Here is a 16678-nt window from a genome sequence, read left to right on the forward strand (position 1 = left end):
AATGAGTTTCATCGGCTGTTAATGATTTGATTTTGAAACAGTTTCCTTGGAATATGAAAATGAGGTGACTGTTGGTTTTGGCTTGCCTTGAATTGATTTTTGGACTTGGGGTTGTTGAAAAGGATTGTGGACTGTTTTGGTTGGACCCGGACTGGGTGGCAAAGTCCAAGCTCTAGGGGAGCTGCTGCCAAAATTCCGGTAGAATCCGGGACTTTTCTGAAACGTTATTCAGAAACTTATGAGTTAACGGCTTTTACTATTTTATCTGAATTATTAAGAAAAGGATGACTTATGCTTTTGAAATGAATTATTAAAAAAGAAATTGTGATTTAGTCTTGTTTCTTAAGAAAAGTATTATATTTCCCTTGTGAATAAGTTATTTAGATGAAACTTATGCTTTAAGGCTGTTTTAAATGTGAAAAGGATTTATGCCTTTGCATTTGGTTTAAGGATTTCAATCAGAGAATTTTCAGTGACTTTGAAAGAACCTGAACGTCTATTGACAAGTTTCATTCTAAAATGTTTTGGGAAAAGTCTTAAGTACTCTTTGAGTTATGAGTTTTTGCAAGACTAAAACAATCTTTGAGCCGTTGAAACGCTTTAGAATTTCCCATGGGGTTAAAGCTGGGTTTTTTTTTTAAATAAAGGAAATGGCTTTGAAAAGAGTAATTGATTACGTGACTCGGTTTGGCTTAGATCCTATTTTGTTACTTAAATCAGGAAGTCAAGGTTTTAATGATTTTAAGTGAATTTGAGGAAATGAGTTATGTTAATCTCCCCTAAAGACTTGGGACTCTGCCAAGGAACCTTTGTTATAAAATCCCATTGTTGGATGGATGATTTTGAATATTTCAAAATAAATCTTTAACTTGCCATGGTTATGTAAGTTCTGGAAAGAAGATGCCGAGAGTGGCATTGTTTTCAAAGGGGAACTTACCTTGAGTAAAAGTGGCTTATGAGCCTGAGATGATTTGAGAACTGAGATCTTCAAAGCTAAGGCTGAAAAGAGTTGAAAATTAATTTCAAAGTGAAATGAATTGAGAAAAAGTGATTTATGGCTTAAATGCCGATTTTATGAATTTAATGATGTTGAATGGTGGAAGTGTTGTTTTGTTATGGGTCGGAATGGCTGTGTATGATTATGAATATTGGCTGGTTCTGGATTGAACCGTGAGCTAGAATGGCTATGTATGATTATGAATATTGGCTGGTTCTGGATTGAACCGTGAGCTAGAATGGCTATGTATGATTATGAATATTGGCTGGTTCTGGATTGAACCTTGATCCGGATGGCTGAGTTATTGCCGGATGTCGACAGAGCCATTATTGATTATGGCCGAGTATAAATGCATATATGCTATTGAATGAAATTGTGAATATAGCACTTCCACTATCTGAGATACGAGTTTCTCTGGGTAGTAGCAGTGGCTAGCCACCACGTGCTCCAGGTTGAGACTTGATACTCTACTGACCATATGTCGTAAGTGTGGTCGGGCACTATGAAAATCCCGGATGAGCTCGCCCCCGTGAATATACACCAGTGAGGGTGTTGGATATGGATCATGATTATGATCACGATTATGTTGAGTATAACTCGAGTTGGGGATGCGCGACAGAGGGACAGTTCAATGGTTAGCTACTAGGACTTGTCGGGCTGGCTTTATAACTGACAGATGATATCATCAGCCACTAGGACAGGCATGCATCATATGCATCTATGTGACATTGTTTGGGTGTGCATATTGTACTTGGTTTGCTTTTGCGATTACTTGTGATTAACTGCTATTTGTTTTATTTGTTGTAACTGTTTGTTTGTGCTTGATCTTCCTATCTGTGTTTGCGACTGGGACTCTGTTGGACTGTGGTGATTGGTTGTTGGTTGGAGTGTTTGGGCCTAGGACCGTGGTTGAGATGAGATGGACCGATGGTTGGTTTCGGTTTTGGTGTTTCTGGTTTGGAAAAATATGAAAGGCTATTTTGGTTCAGCATAGATAAACCTTTTTGAAAGGCTTTTGAGTTTTTTGAAAATTGAACGGTTCCTCTATCAGAAAAGATTTCCGACTTTACTTTTATTGTAAACCGTTGTTTTTGAAAAGAGGCATAAGACGGTTATTAATCACTAGTACGATTTATCTTCATGTATCCTATTACAGTAATTCCCAAAAACCCTCTACTGAGAACCCTTTTGAGGATGATGTTCTCACCCCCCTACATTTTTCCCCTTTCAGGATATGGACGCAGAAGTCACGAAGAGTTTACCCTCACTATCAGTAGTCACGCTTCCGGCTGCGCCACTCTGATAGCAAGGAGTATTACGACTACTTTACATACTAAATACTAAAATAGGAGCCTGTGACTCGACATTGTATCGCTGATTTCCTTGAAAACCGGAAGTAAACACTTTATCTTAATAAAAAAACAATCAGACATAGATTCATATACAAGACTCCTTACATAATAACTCATAATATAATATACATATAAAACATACAAATCCTATCCCTCTTACAAATTTGTAATAACAAAGTCGAGGGAATAAAATAATCTAATTAATACAACAACATATCAACCAAACGCGGTATAACTCTTCTTAACGCTTCTTCATCCGGTTCCTGAAAAGGTAAAGCTGTAGGGGGGTGAGAACCTAACCACACGGTCTCACCACGGAGTTTCAAAGTTGTCATAAGAAGATATTCAATAAAAAAACTATTTTCAGATTCTGTGATTATCATTGTCTTATAAATACTTCTAAAATTCAATAGCTAATCGTTTAAAACCTTTTCAAAGAGGCAGTGTTTAACATTTTCAGAAATTCAAAGTCTTTCCTTTCTCATAAGCAAATCTCAATCAGAAACCAACCACACAATCAAACAACACAGTCATTAATTCAGCACCAAGATTCATTCTCAAATGTAGCACACCAGGATAAACACAGGCAAGGCAAACAAGGAAAGCACAAGTAGGTAGCAGTTACAGCAAGTAGTTCAAGTAGCAGTTAAGAACAGTTTAGCAATTAGGCAAACCAAAACAAGTTCAAACCCAAGCAAAGCATACAAATGCATATGATGCATGCCTGTCCTATGGCTGATGAGGCTCATCTGTCGGTTATCCAGCCAACCCGACAAGTCTGAATTGTACTTAGACTGTCCCCCGACGTGCATCCCCAAGAGTCTATGCATAGCTTTTTCTCAAATAATCAATATTGCTCAATGGGGGTAACATTCCCGGGAATTTATATAGTGCCCGGTCACACACTTACGTCGTAGGGTCAACAGAGTATCGAGTTTTCAACCTGGTACACGTGGTGGCAAGCCACGGCACTTAATCCAGGGAACCTCGTGTCTCAGATATTTCAAATTCATAAGCCTTGTGAATAATTCAAAGTTCACATCTCAACATTCTCAATATCATAATCATTCAACAATCCAAATTTCATTTCCAAGTTCATTTCAAAGCCATATTTCAAAGAAAATCCCCATTATCCTCTTTTTCATTCTGTTCGTTAACAATCTCGATTCCAAAAAAAAATTCTTTCTTTGATAGACAAATCAATCTTAAAACGTATATTGCTTAAAAAAAAACTAATTTTTTTTTATTACTTTAAATAAAACTTTCAATTTTATAAATTTCGGCAGCATCTCCTCTAAAACTTGGACACTGCCACCCTTTTCGGGTCCCATCCAAACATTTCTCAAACCTCTTCTCAACCATTTTCAAATCTCAAACATTTTCCAGAATTGAACCAGTTCCAATATCAAATTATTTTCAAATCAACCAATTCTAACAAATAAACCTCTTTTTAAAATCGAATCAGCTCAAATACTAAATCATTTATAAAGTCACTAACTCAAAATTAAACCACTTCCAAAGCCAATTCCTTTACATCATCAAAAATAGCTTCAAACCAAGAAAAGACATTTCTCATAATAATCAACTAAATAACCTTTCAAATTAATTTCTTTTCAGCAATCACAAACTACTCAAGCAGTCAAGCAATCAGTCATTCAGTCCAGCAAACAACCACATTTATAAGGCAATTATAATCATATGCATATATTCTCTCATATTAATATCTATTTATCACAACTCTGTAATATAAATTAGATTTTAAGAAAAACCCCTACCTCGACTCATCGAAACCATAGCTTAAAATGCGTCAACGAAACCATTTCTCTTAACCCGAAACCAACAGCAACCGCAAACTCAGTCCCTGATCACTTCCGCAGCACTCACAGCAACTTAAGAGCGACATATGACGCTCAAAACACAACCCTACGTTACCAGAACCTCAGAGTTTATAACCAAACATAACAGAATACTACCACGGGTTTCCGAAACATAAATACTTACCAAACTAAGAAAATGAAACAGCGGCAATCGCTGAACCGGTTTGGCGGCAGCTCCGGCAGCCACCTCGAACGACAGCGACGACCAGAACTCCGACAACGGCGACGGCGGCAGATCTCGGTGGCGACAGAGGTGTTCTCCAGTGGCAGGACCCGGACAGAAGCTCCGGCAGCGGCGGATCTGGCGGCAACGGCTTCTCAATGGCAACACACCCCACGACGACAACTCCCGCACAGCGCGTCTCTCTCTCTCTCGCGAACGGCGGCGACGGTGACTCCTTGCGCGGCTCTCTCCCTCGATCCTGGTCTTCCTTGCGACGGCGATGAGTGACGCGGTGGCAGCGGCGGTTTGCGATGGCGGCGACGAGCTGGAGCACAACGGCGGCGGCTATGGGCGTTACCAAGCTCGATGACAACAGCGGCCTCTTCTCCTTCTTAGCTCGGTCCGGCTGCTCGGTGGCGGTGGCTATGGCAAGACGCGTCGGCAGCGGTCGTCCCCCTCCCTTCCTCCTTCTCAGTTCAGCCCTCTTTTCTCGTTTTCCTTTCTTTTCTCTCTATCTCAGTATGTGTGGGTTTGTGTGTGTTACAGATGTGAAGGAGTTAGAAGGGTGAGGGGGTAATGGCGGCTACTGAAGGAAACATGGGAGGTATAGGTGTGTTTGTGTGTATGTGGCTGGATGGAGTAATAATAATAATAATAATAATAATAATAATAATAATAATAATAATAATAATAATGGTTAAATCAATGGTGAAAGAAGGCTGTTAATGAAGTACGTTTCAAAAGCTACACATGATTTCTAATAAAAATTATGATATAATGTATAAATTTAAAATCTAATTTAATTCTTTAAAATTATTTTAAAAAAAATATTATTTATTTATCAATTTGCTAATTGAATTTTAATTAAGTATTCCAATTTAAAATTAAAGATAATTAATTTTCTTTGTTTATAAAATTAAAGTATTAAATTCTAGAATCTCAATTATTTAACTAAATTGTATAAAATTCTTATTCTTTTACAACTGTTAATCTCTATAATTTAAATATAAAAAAAAATTATTCAATAATTATAAAATTAAATAAAATTTTTAATTTATTAGTCAAAACTTGATTTAATTACTTTTAATAAAAATAATTTTTCTAAAAATAAAATCTTTAATGAATAAATAAATTGAAATTAACTCATAATAATATTTTTTTTCGAAAATTATGGGTCTTACATCCTACCTACCTTATAAAAATTTTCGTCCTCGAAAATTAGCGTATTACAGAAAACATTACATGGTTTTAGCATTTTATGAAAAAGTAAAGAACCTTAGCATTCATATTTATATAGTTTCAAATACTTTGATTATCATATAGTATAAAAATATAAAAGTAGGAGTGTGACTGCAAGACAGAAATTATAAAGCAAGCTTGATGCAAATGCTGACATGGTTCAAACATGTAATGGTAAAGTAAGGTGACGAAAGATTATAAAACAGGTTGGGCTTTAAACGATGTGCTTAACATTCACATACTAGTCTCGCACCAACTTCAAATATTCAACTATTCAACCTTCAACATAACTTATTTCTACTATTCTCAACCGTACTTCATCGAACAACTCATCTGAGGGTTCTCAACTTCATCAAACACTTTGCAAATCTGACTAGTCCCAAACCTAACATCAACAAAACTCTTTCGTGTAAAACAAAGCTCCACAGCATCCTATGGCATCGCATATTTACTAATTTTACCTTTTGCATTCACTAACCGTGTCTTAAGAACTAATGTATTACTTGCCACATCTAAGATCACACGTGACATTAAAATAAGTCTCGAATCACGTAGAAGGTCACAAGATTTTAGAAAAGAATGATAAGTGACAAGAATAGTACTCATAGGATTTTGAAAGAACGAATGAGATTATAGGTAAATAAGGATACATAAGTAATGAAAATTGCCAAAAAGGAATTAATTGACAACTACAAGGATAACTCTTGAATTAAAGAAATTCGATAAGATTAATAAGGAAAAAAAAACAGTGTTAGTCTGAAACAGATTTCAAGCTGAGTCAAAGAAGTATGAGATTTTGTAGAAATGGAATGATTAAAGACAATAACGATGCATCACAACAGAACAATTTCGGAATACTATAAGGTTTCCTTAGCTCGTACAGAAATATGAGGTCAACAACTGTGTTACTAGAGATCTTATCTTATTCGAAAATGTAAATAGATCAAGATATGTGTAAGGTACAGATTGTGAAGCAAAGAAATATAAATTACATCTCAAGAAAAGAAAAAGGGTAAACAACACGTCAAATTACGTGGCACGATTGGAACACATAAGCCTATATGACCTGATTAAAAGGAACACTTAACATTTTCAAAGATTCAAGGATCGGTGTTGTATCGAAATAATTTTAATGTTATGTCAAGAGTATAGGATTCATGTAAGGAAGTGTAATGACCAAGACAGATGCTCATAAAGATTCAAACAGTATTTTATAAGTAAGGGTCGGATGTATGGAGAGTTCAAAGAACTTTAATGGAGACTATGAGAAGAAAACAGTACATTCATCAGAATTGAATTCAAACTGAATTTAAAGTACAAGACTCATAAGAAGGGAGTAACCAAAGTCAATGACATCGTTTACAAAATTTAAGAAAATGTTTAGGAACGCAATTAAATGGAATGTCCACACAAAAAAAATAGATGAATTTAAGAGGAAGATTATCTTACTTTGTAAAAAGAAAAGATATGGAATAAATATTTAAAGGAACTAACAAAAGTATAGATATTTGCGTTGCTTCAAAACGTACCTGGGCTGAAATATATTACGTGAGGTTCATAAAATGAAAGTTATGTAAAATAGAAACAAAATCTTCCTTCAAGAATCTCAAAATATGCTTAAATATATAACCAAACAAAAATATGCATAAAATTGCAATAGGATTAGAAGGAAAATCAAGTTCTTTTACTTCAGAACTGTTCTTAAGATAAGAATAGAATATGTGAAGTTTGAAAGATGAAATTTAATTAAGCTAAGAACCAAAAGTAATTTCTCAAAAATTCATAAATATTTAGTCAATTAGAGATATGTAGTGAAATTGCAGTAAAGTTGAAAAGAATCCAAATTTGTTTCAAAAAAAGGATTCGAGATAAGGTCTCAAAATACATATGCTTTCAAGAACTCATGAATCAAAGCATGCTAAATTCAAAACATCTTCATCAGATTTAAAGGAGGGCATGCTATGGATACAATCAAACAAGAAAATATTGACTTGAAATTTCTTTAAAAAGGCCTAGAACCAAAATTCCAAGGGTACTCTTGAAATTGCAACCTCATAAAGATGTTCAAGGACATTGAGATGCACCTAAAAAGAGAATCAAATCGTATTTTGAAATGCTCTGTATTGCTTTAGATTATTATTTATTGTACCCTCGCCTTTATCTTGATATATTCTGTAAGAGGGATATGAATTGTATTGGTTGATGCTTGTTATATAGATGGATGTACTCTTTATGAGTTTTTGTAAGTTGTATGGTATCTATGGATGTACGTTATCGAACGAAAATATTTTTGGATCGGTATTGCGGTTTAAAGTTTTAAACAGGCTCATATTTTAGTATTAAATAGTATAAGAGTCGTCGTAATGTCCGAGCTATCAGAGTTGCGCAGCCAGAAGCGTGAGCTTTGATAGTTAGGGTGTTACAAGTGACCTTAGGTATTCAAATCATTTTGGATCCTTTGATGTTAAACCTTCTTGGTTGTTCAAGAGCATTATATTTTCTAATCACCTTGTAAACTTTATTACTCATTTTTCTTTCAAAGATGAAGTATTGAATAGATGAACATGTATGACAAAATTTTTATTTGTTGATTTCTCAAAGTGATTCGAGGATTGAAATCTTTTGTCTTTGGATGTTGAGGATTCATTTTCAACACATTGTTTTTTAGAAATAGTTTCAAATTTATCATGATACCCCAAGGCAACCTTTTCAAAAAGAGGTCTTTGATTAGCTAATAATTTGTCTAAGTTTTTTTCAGAACCTTGAGCAAATTTAGCTATGTATTTATTTGAACACTTGATCACTTTGTGCAATTTTTTATTTTCTTCAATGATGTCCAAAAAGGCAGTGACAGAATGCTTTTCTTTAAGACTTTTAATTTTAGTTTTAAGCCTTTTGTTTTCTTCCATGAGATTAACAACATTTTCAGCTTCCTTTAATTTTTCTTTGAGGTAAACATTTTTAGCCTTCAAAATATAATTTTCAGATTCAAGTTCATAGCATTGATTCAGAAATTTTTCTAATATTTTTAGTTAGATCATTAATCATTTGATGGAGTTCTTCATTAGTGGGTTCAAAAAAGGTTACATCAACATCTTGATTGTGATAAGCCATTAGACAAGCTTGAGAGTTGTGATCATATTCTTCATCTTCTTTAGAATCATTTTCCAAGTCTTTCTATGAAGCCATAAGCACCTTTTTCTTGTCCTTCCTTGTCTTGTCTTCCATCTTGAGCTTAGGACAGTCATACTTGAAGTGTCCAGCCTCTTTGTAGTGATGGCATGTGACTTGCTGATGTCTCTCTTTGGTTTCTTCGAGCTACCTCCTCTACTCTTTCCTTTTTATTTCATTAGCCACCTTAGTTTCTTAACAAAAAATATAATTTTGTTATCTGATAAACTGTTGCTGGAATCATCTTTAAATGACTCAACACAAGATTTCAGTGCTGCTCCTTTCTTTTTTGTGTCATTTTTCATGTGTGTGCTTTCGTAAGCAAGTAACTTTCCTCTCAACTCATCATAAGTTATTTTATTCAGGTTACTAGTTTCGGAGATGACAATAGCCTTGGTTTTCCACTCTTTGGTTAGGCTTCTCAGGATTTTTCTCACTAGCTCCTATTCGGAATAAGTTATCCCAAATTTCCTTTGCTATTTTGCATCTAGATACCTTCCGGTATTCTTCGAAGCTGATGGCGCAGTTTAGCATGTTGACAACTTTGGCATTTAATTTCACCTTTTTCTTGTTTTCATCATTCCATTCTGCTTTTTCTTTAGGAGTTACAACTCCTTTAGCGCTTGTTTTGGTTGGAATTTATGGTCCGATCATGATGATCTTCCAGATGTTGTAATCTACAGACTGTATAAAGATTTTCATTCTTTTTTTCTACTAGTTGTAGTTCTTGCCGTTGAAGAAGGGAGGTCTATTGTTGGACTGACCTTCAGTGAAAGTATTTACCAAGAAATTCGAACCCATATTGTTGGCCATTTGGATATTTTCTCCAAGCTGTGAAGCTTGACCTCTTTGAGACCAAGCTCTGATACCAATTGAAGGTTTCAGAATGGCCTACAGAAGGAGGTTGAATCTATGGCCTCCTTGTTGTACTTCTTTTGCTTTTTCTTTTTGATTGGAAAGGTGAACTTAATTGTTGAAGTGTCTGTCAAGTAGAAATTTAGAAGACAATTTTATTTTGTCTCTTCTTGATGCTTTCAAGAGTATAACAACTTTTACTTCGTGAATAACTGTGACTTCTGAGATAAAGATAATTCAGGAGACATTTTTATTTTGTCTCTAGACGAAAGAAAACACAAGAAGAGTAGAGAAGAGAAATTCACACAGCCATTTATCCTGGTTCATTCACTACGTGCAATATGACCTACATCCAGTCTCTCCCATAATAGTGGTAGAATTTTCACTATCTTTCAAAGATTACAAATGCCAATTTTCCTAGGATTCAACCCAATCCTATCTGGGACTAACCCAACTTCTACCCAAGCTAGATTTGACTAGGTTCACTCCCTAGATTTTCAACCACTTAGTACTCATCCAACTTAGCAAGGGAATTTTCTCAGGATCATGAATACAAAACGGAAAAAACTTACAAAGGATATTTGAAATAAACATTTAACTTTTCTCCAAGTCTAACTCTTTTTGTCTTTTTTCTCAATGGTTTTTTTTTAATTCCTCACATTAATTCCTTTTTCCATTGAAACAAAGAAAAATAAAACTGAGAAAGTTGAGTATTGAATAGAGAACTATGAAGAAGAAGAAGGCATAGCTTTGTAAGCTATGAAAATCCAAACTTTGTGCTCTCACTCGTTGAATTAATCTTTGGCTGTTTACCCATTTAATAGAGGAGTAAAGTTTCCAAAGTTTGAAACTTGGCTTTAGCAACTTTGAAGTTTTCTTTTTCTCCAAATATCAGCAATAGCATCGGTGCAGAAGAGAGATAGGGTAGTAGTAGTAGCAGTGACTGAATTTTACATGCATCCATACTCACCATCTTTTCTTTTATCATTTTTCAACTTGCTTTAAGGATCTGAATCATTCATTTGTACTTTGGCTCCAAGTTTCTTTCTTGACCTTTAATTTGTAGCAAAGCTCCAGAATCTTCAATTTACCAGTTTGGTGCATGAAGAGGGAAGGCTTCTTCAATAATCTTCAATGAAGCACAAAGATGGGAAGACTTCTCTGATGTAGCCTTCGGATTTGATCTTTGCTTAGAGCCTTAGCTAATTGACTTTCTTCTTCTTGCTTGATTTTGGTACTCTACTTTTTTATCTTTGATTTGAACCCTAAGAAAAGTTCCTTTTTCTTGCTTTACTTTTTGGAATGCTTCACGTAGGTGAGAGTGTGAAGAGAGAAGAGAAGAGAAGAGAAAGAACTGGTTCGATTACTTAGTGTTTTGGTTCAAATGGAAGTGAATCTTCCTTCCCTTAATAGTGACTATTTCTAGGGGCCATGAATGAGTTGAATGAACATGGGCTTGGCTCATCAAGTCTAACTGTGCCTTATTGTTATCCTTTGTTTGCTCATCGTCCATTACTGTGTGCATGATATTATCAAACACGTTTTCTTAATGTGCATCACATCAAGAAAATGTCAAACCAAGTTTTCTCTCCAATAAGGCAACACCTAAAATATACTTTGCTTAGTCTAATTATGCTCCCTGCCATATTTTGGATGTCTCAAACCTGCCCTGTTTTCGACCATCTTTGGGATTCTATTGACACAATGCTAAACTTGCCTACCACTCAACTTTGTGGGTGCCTCTTGGTGTTCAGTTGTATTCTTTTTGAACGAGTCCTTGTTGCACCAACAAGGATGATCCATGTCGAAGAATCTTTGATGGTAATCAAACTATGAATTCTTACCACTATTTGTCAACCAAAATGCCTTTGTATGATCCATACAAATAAGACATGACATTCTACCCTGAGTGGACCAACTTGACAACATTCCGTATGCAGAAAAGTCATTAATGGTCCACATCAACACAGCACGCAGTTGAAAGTTTGACTTCATCAAAATATCATACATTTCGACACCATGGATCCACAAGTCCTTTAACTCATCCACAAAGGCTACAAAACAACATCTATTTTGGCCTATGAATTGCTGGGACCATGTATGATGTAAGTTAGGAACATGTATGGGTCCTTCATGTACATTTCGGGACTCATGTTATATGGTGTCACGACTACAAGCCAACAAGAGTACGTGTTACCGAAATTGGAATTCGTGTGAATCCGTCAGAACATAAAGCTAGTCTAACATTTCTCGGCTCGCTCGCAAATGTAGGTAGACCCGATCGAAATGCTTCCAAGCTTTTCCGTGTGACAGGTACGTCATGATTACATCATCTCTCTTGTTACAAATGTCAAGTCATGTGAGGGGCCAAACTGATCGATACATACAATCATTTAAGCCTAGGGATCAAGGGCAAGTAGTGCATCCATTTCATTGGAACTCTCTTTAACCGACACTTACCAATCTGTTCTCTCTCAACTTAGAACCTCGGTGATTTACAGAATCTACATTTAGTTAGGTCTACATCCCTCTTGTAATAGAGCATACACCCATTCAAACAATAATCAATTTTTAACAAATTTAGACCCAATTTCAAAACTAGCTTCTTTGCTTCGTAGTGGTTTCGGGGGATGCCAGAGGTCCCGACAGGTACCAGTTCATTGCAAAGGGTGGTCACTTATCAAAAGACTCTTGCGTATGATTTGACTCCAACTTAAGAGTCATTATTCTAACACATGCAGACAACTTCAATTGAACACAACCCTCAAACAATGGTCTCGCAATAGATTCTAACAGATGATAAAATATCTTTGCCTCTGGGTTAGGCTTTTGTTCAATCTCTTCCAATTCCATAACACATATTGCATCAAACACCATCTCATTGTATCTCTCTTGGTAACCCTCCCAAGTAATGTCTTCCTTGTTTAATTCTCTTTCCACCCAAACCCTCGTTGATCAACAGTTAGACCTATTCAAATTCAAGGCAGACCTGTTAATTCACTGTTCGTCCACTTCTCCGTGCTCCGTCCAAATCCAGTACCTATCGTTGAACCCATTACGGTAAAGATGAAGTCTTACATTGGCAGGTCCTAACCACTTAGTCAGCCGACATTTTTCACACGGACACCTAGATATCCCTTCAGACCTAAGCGGTTTCATGCTGAACACATGCCCAACAAACGTGTCAACCCCCTCAAAGAATTCAGGTTTTAATCCCGCCCATCAACCGTTATCCCTATCATACATCCATAGACGATGACTTGGAATCATATTGAATCACACACCATAGAATTCGATGAATAAGACAAAATTTTTAATTTTTTTTACAAAATCTGGCAGAGCATACCCTATAATTAGAATCTTCTACAAACTAAACAAGTTTTAAAACAAATCACAAAAAATTTCAGCAAAATTTTCCCTTAATTCAGAGACATCTATCAAATTAATATAATAATTTTCACAATAGAAATAGTTGCAAGCATATATTAGAACAAACACAAATTCAATAACATATCAAATCCAAATTGTTCAAGTGTGCAACCTCTTATAAACCCACAATTTTCCAGCAAACAAGGGTTTTGAGAAGGCGCCTCTACGCGACCTTCTCCCACTTTCGTCCTAAAACGCTATCTTAGGAAAAGTAACTCGAACATTAAACTTAAACAATTGATTATAGTTAGAGATAGAAAATCTACTTGAAATACAGATGCACAAAATATAGAAGAAGCGAAATCCAATTAATCTCAGAGAAATACCACCATCCTAATAAAAAAGAAAACTTATTAAACTCACAAGGTGAAACTAATTAATTCAACAAAATATACAAAGTCATCCATTGACAATGCCGAACACTCTTAATCTCATCCTACTAAACCTACATTAACTTAATTATAATTTCTATTTATATTAAATTAATATAAAAAAATCCTAATCACAAACTTCATTATCCTATTTTAGTAAATAATTTGATAATAAAGTACATAACAAAACTCTAGACTTACAAAAAAATCTAAAAAAACTAAAAATTAAACCACAAACCAAAACTTAACCACAAACTCCATTACCATAATTTAATCAATAATTTGGTAAAACACCCAACAAAATGCTAAAATCATAAAAAAAAATCTAAAAACAGTAAATAACTATACCAAATCCTAGTCACAAACTTCATTACACTAATTTAATCAATAATTTCATAAACTATTTAACAAAAAACCCTAAACTCACATAAAATCTTAATAAAATTAAAAAATTATACCAAAATTACCTTCAATGGTGGCTGCAGAATGCTGGAGGCATGGTGGTACCAGTAGTGATGACGACACTGACGATAGTGGCTACCAAGAACAATGGTGGCATTCCCAACCTTCCCAGTAGTGATCGACAGCTCCAACGGCAGCGGTGCTAGAGGCTGCGGCAGGTGACGGCGACACCGGTAGCACTTCCTCCGACAAGAGAACACGAGAGAGAGCGCCAGAGGAGGGAGAGAGAGAAAGAGAGAAAGAGAGAGAGAGAGAGAGAGAGAGAGAGAGAGAGAGAGAGGAGAGAGAGAATGAACTCGGAGAAGTGAGGAAAGAAGGGTTCACGTTTGAATTTTAAACCAATTTTACTATTGGATTTACCGTCGGAATACTCCAACGGTAAATTGGTTGAACACAACATTTTGCTAAAGCGATTTACCGTCGGAACGATAAAATTGGCACCAACAAATCAAATTTCGTGCCACTAATCACCTTTAGATTTAGCGTTGGAATATAAAATCCGACGGTAAACATTTCGGGAAACCCAAGCTGCCTTGTACCTGACACAAAATCTGCCGGTAATCGACGCTGCTAAATCTGATGGTTCTCAGTGTTTTTCTTGTAGTGGGTATAACCCTTGCTGGTAACCAATTACCATCGAATTCTATGACGAATTCTTTGCCTAAAAACTATTTAATTATCGATGAAAAATTTTTGTCGGTAATTTTGGCGTTGTACTATTTTCTTTCCCCTAATTACAATAGATGGTCAAATTATTTTTTTAATTTTTTATTTAAATTTATTTTTTCATAATTAGTAGTCAAATTCTAAATAATAGAAACCAAATATGGTAAAATAACTATCAAACATAAAAAAATTAAAATTCAAATAAATAAAATACAATGAAACAGTCTAGAACAAAACAATAATCACTAATGATCCTAATAGTCGTCGTCGTCGTCCCCTGGTCCTGCTGAGGTGGCAGACTAGGCGATGATGTCGGTGCCCTTCTAGATCACCACCGCTGCCATCAGCAGTGTCACTACCACTGGCCCGCATCCGATCTTGGTATACTGCCATCTGTTACTCCATCTGCTGAAGCCGCTCCAACTCCCGCCTCCACTCCAGGCTGAGGGAATCTATGTTTGACACGCATGTGAAGATCTCCTGATACCTATCCTCAAACTGCTGCAGCTGCTAAGCCTGTTGGTGAAGGCTCTGGGTGAGCTCCAATACATGCTCCCTCAAATCGACGCCGACCTCGGGATCGACGGGCTAGCTGGTGGTAGAGGCGGATGAAGGTCTCCAGTGCACGAGTCCCCACGAGTCAGGGTCGATCCAAGTAATACCTGAGCGAGTCAGGGTTGATCCCACGAGAATTATGGTTTCAAGCAGGCTATGGTTATCTTGCAGGTCTTAGTCAGGCAGATAGAAGAGTTGTTGGATTTATGAGATCTGAACTCGGTTGATCTGTTTACAATGATAATCTTAAATCTTAGATGGTTAAGGCTTGAAGTTGCTTTGTCTTTCTGGATTAACTCTGGTCTTACCGTCTTCTTCAATTGTGAATGATTTCTTCTATGGCAGGCTGTATGTGATTGACACTGGTTTGAGCATCCACCAATACTCCTCCAAATCTGAACCACAGGGTTAATGTGGATCCATTCTGATTGAGGGTGAAGCTCCTGCAGTCCATTCTCCTTAATGATCCTACTCAAAATGAACAACGGAGCTGATTGTCATGGATCATCTCATTCATCATGTAGAAGAACGAATATACATCTTAGAATTAAATCAAACATGGATTGAAGAGAAACAGTAATACTTTTATTAATCCATAAAACTCAGCAAGGCTCCTCACCTCAACCTAGGAGGTTTAGAAACTCATACTGATAGGAAATACAGTGATGAATGAAAATATGGTGTAAAAGTTTTTTATGATTATGTAAAGTACTCCTTAAATACTAAACTAATGACTAAGGATTACAGAAGAAGGAAAAACAGTCTTTTAGTGCTAAAATCCACTTCTGGGGCCCACTTGATGAGTGTTTAGGCTGAGCTTTGATGAGATCCACGTGCTATAAGGCCTATAGGGCATTGAACGCTGGCTAGGGGGTCCTCCTTGGGCGTTTGGACGATGGTCTCTTCTCCTTGGGCACTGAAGGCCTGAAAGGGGGCAGGAGGCTAGCGTTGGACACCCGTTTTGGGCTTTCTAATCTGTAGCAAAGTAGGGACTATTATACATTGCTGGAAAGATTTGGAAGTTAGCTTTCCATAGCCATTAAGACAGCTCGATTTGGACTTCTGTAGATCCAGAAAAGCTCTTTCAAGTGCAAGGAGGTCAGATCCAGACAGCATCTGCAGTGTTTTCTCTGTTTCTGAATCAGACTTTTCCTCCAGCTCCTTAATTTCAGGGAGAAAATACCTAAAATTGCACAAAAACACACAAACTCATAGTAGAATCCAAAAATGTGAATTTAACACTAAAACCTATTAAAACTTAATAAAAATTAAACAAAACATGCTAAAAACTATATGAAAATGATGCCAAAAGGCGTATAAAATATCCGCTTATCACAACACCAAACTTAAACTGTTGCTTATCACCAAGCAACTAAAAACACAGTAGGATAAAAAGAAGATTAAGATACAATGAATCTCAGAGTTTCCAATGAAGCTTAGTTTCAATTAGATGAGCGGGACTTAGTAGCTTTTTGCTTCTGAATAGTTTTGGCATCTCACTATCCATTGAAACTCAGAAGTGTTGGTCTCTTTAGGAACTT

The 16678-nt window shown here is 36.1% G+C and overlaps 1 long non-coding RNA gene across 1 annotated transcript; it reads right to left on the reverse strand.

Annotated features, from left to right (window-relative positions):
* Positions 1 to 2375: 2375 nt before the first annotated feature.
* LOC112777420 (uncharacterized) lies at positions 2376 to 5042 on the reverse strand. The gene is made up of 3 exons (XR_003190418.3): positions 4351 to 5042; positions 4125 to 4272; positions 2376 to 2626 (listed from the first exon to the last, which is right to left on the reverse strand). It is a non-coding gene; the product is annotated as an uncharacterized lncRNA (long non-coding RNA).
* Positions 5043 to 16678: the final 11636 nt, after the last annotated feature.

The sequence above is a fragment of the Arachis hypogaea genome, chromosome 19, assembly GCF_003086295.3.
Source record: "Arachis hypogaea cultivar Tifrunner chromosome 19, arahy.Tifrunner.gnm2.J5K5, whole genome shotgun sequence".
Taxonomy (NCBI): Eukaryota; Viridiplantae; Streptophyta; class Magnoliopsida; order Fabales; family Fabaceae; genus Arachis; species Arachis hypogaea.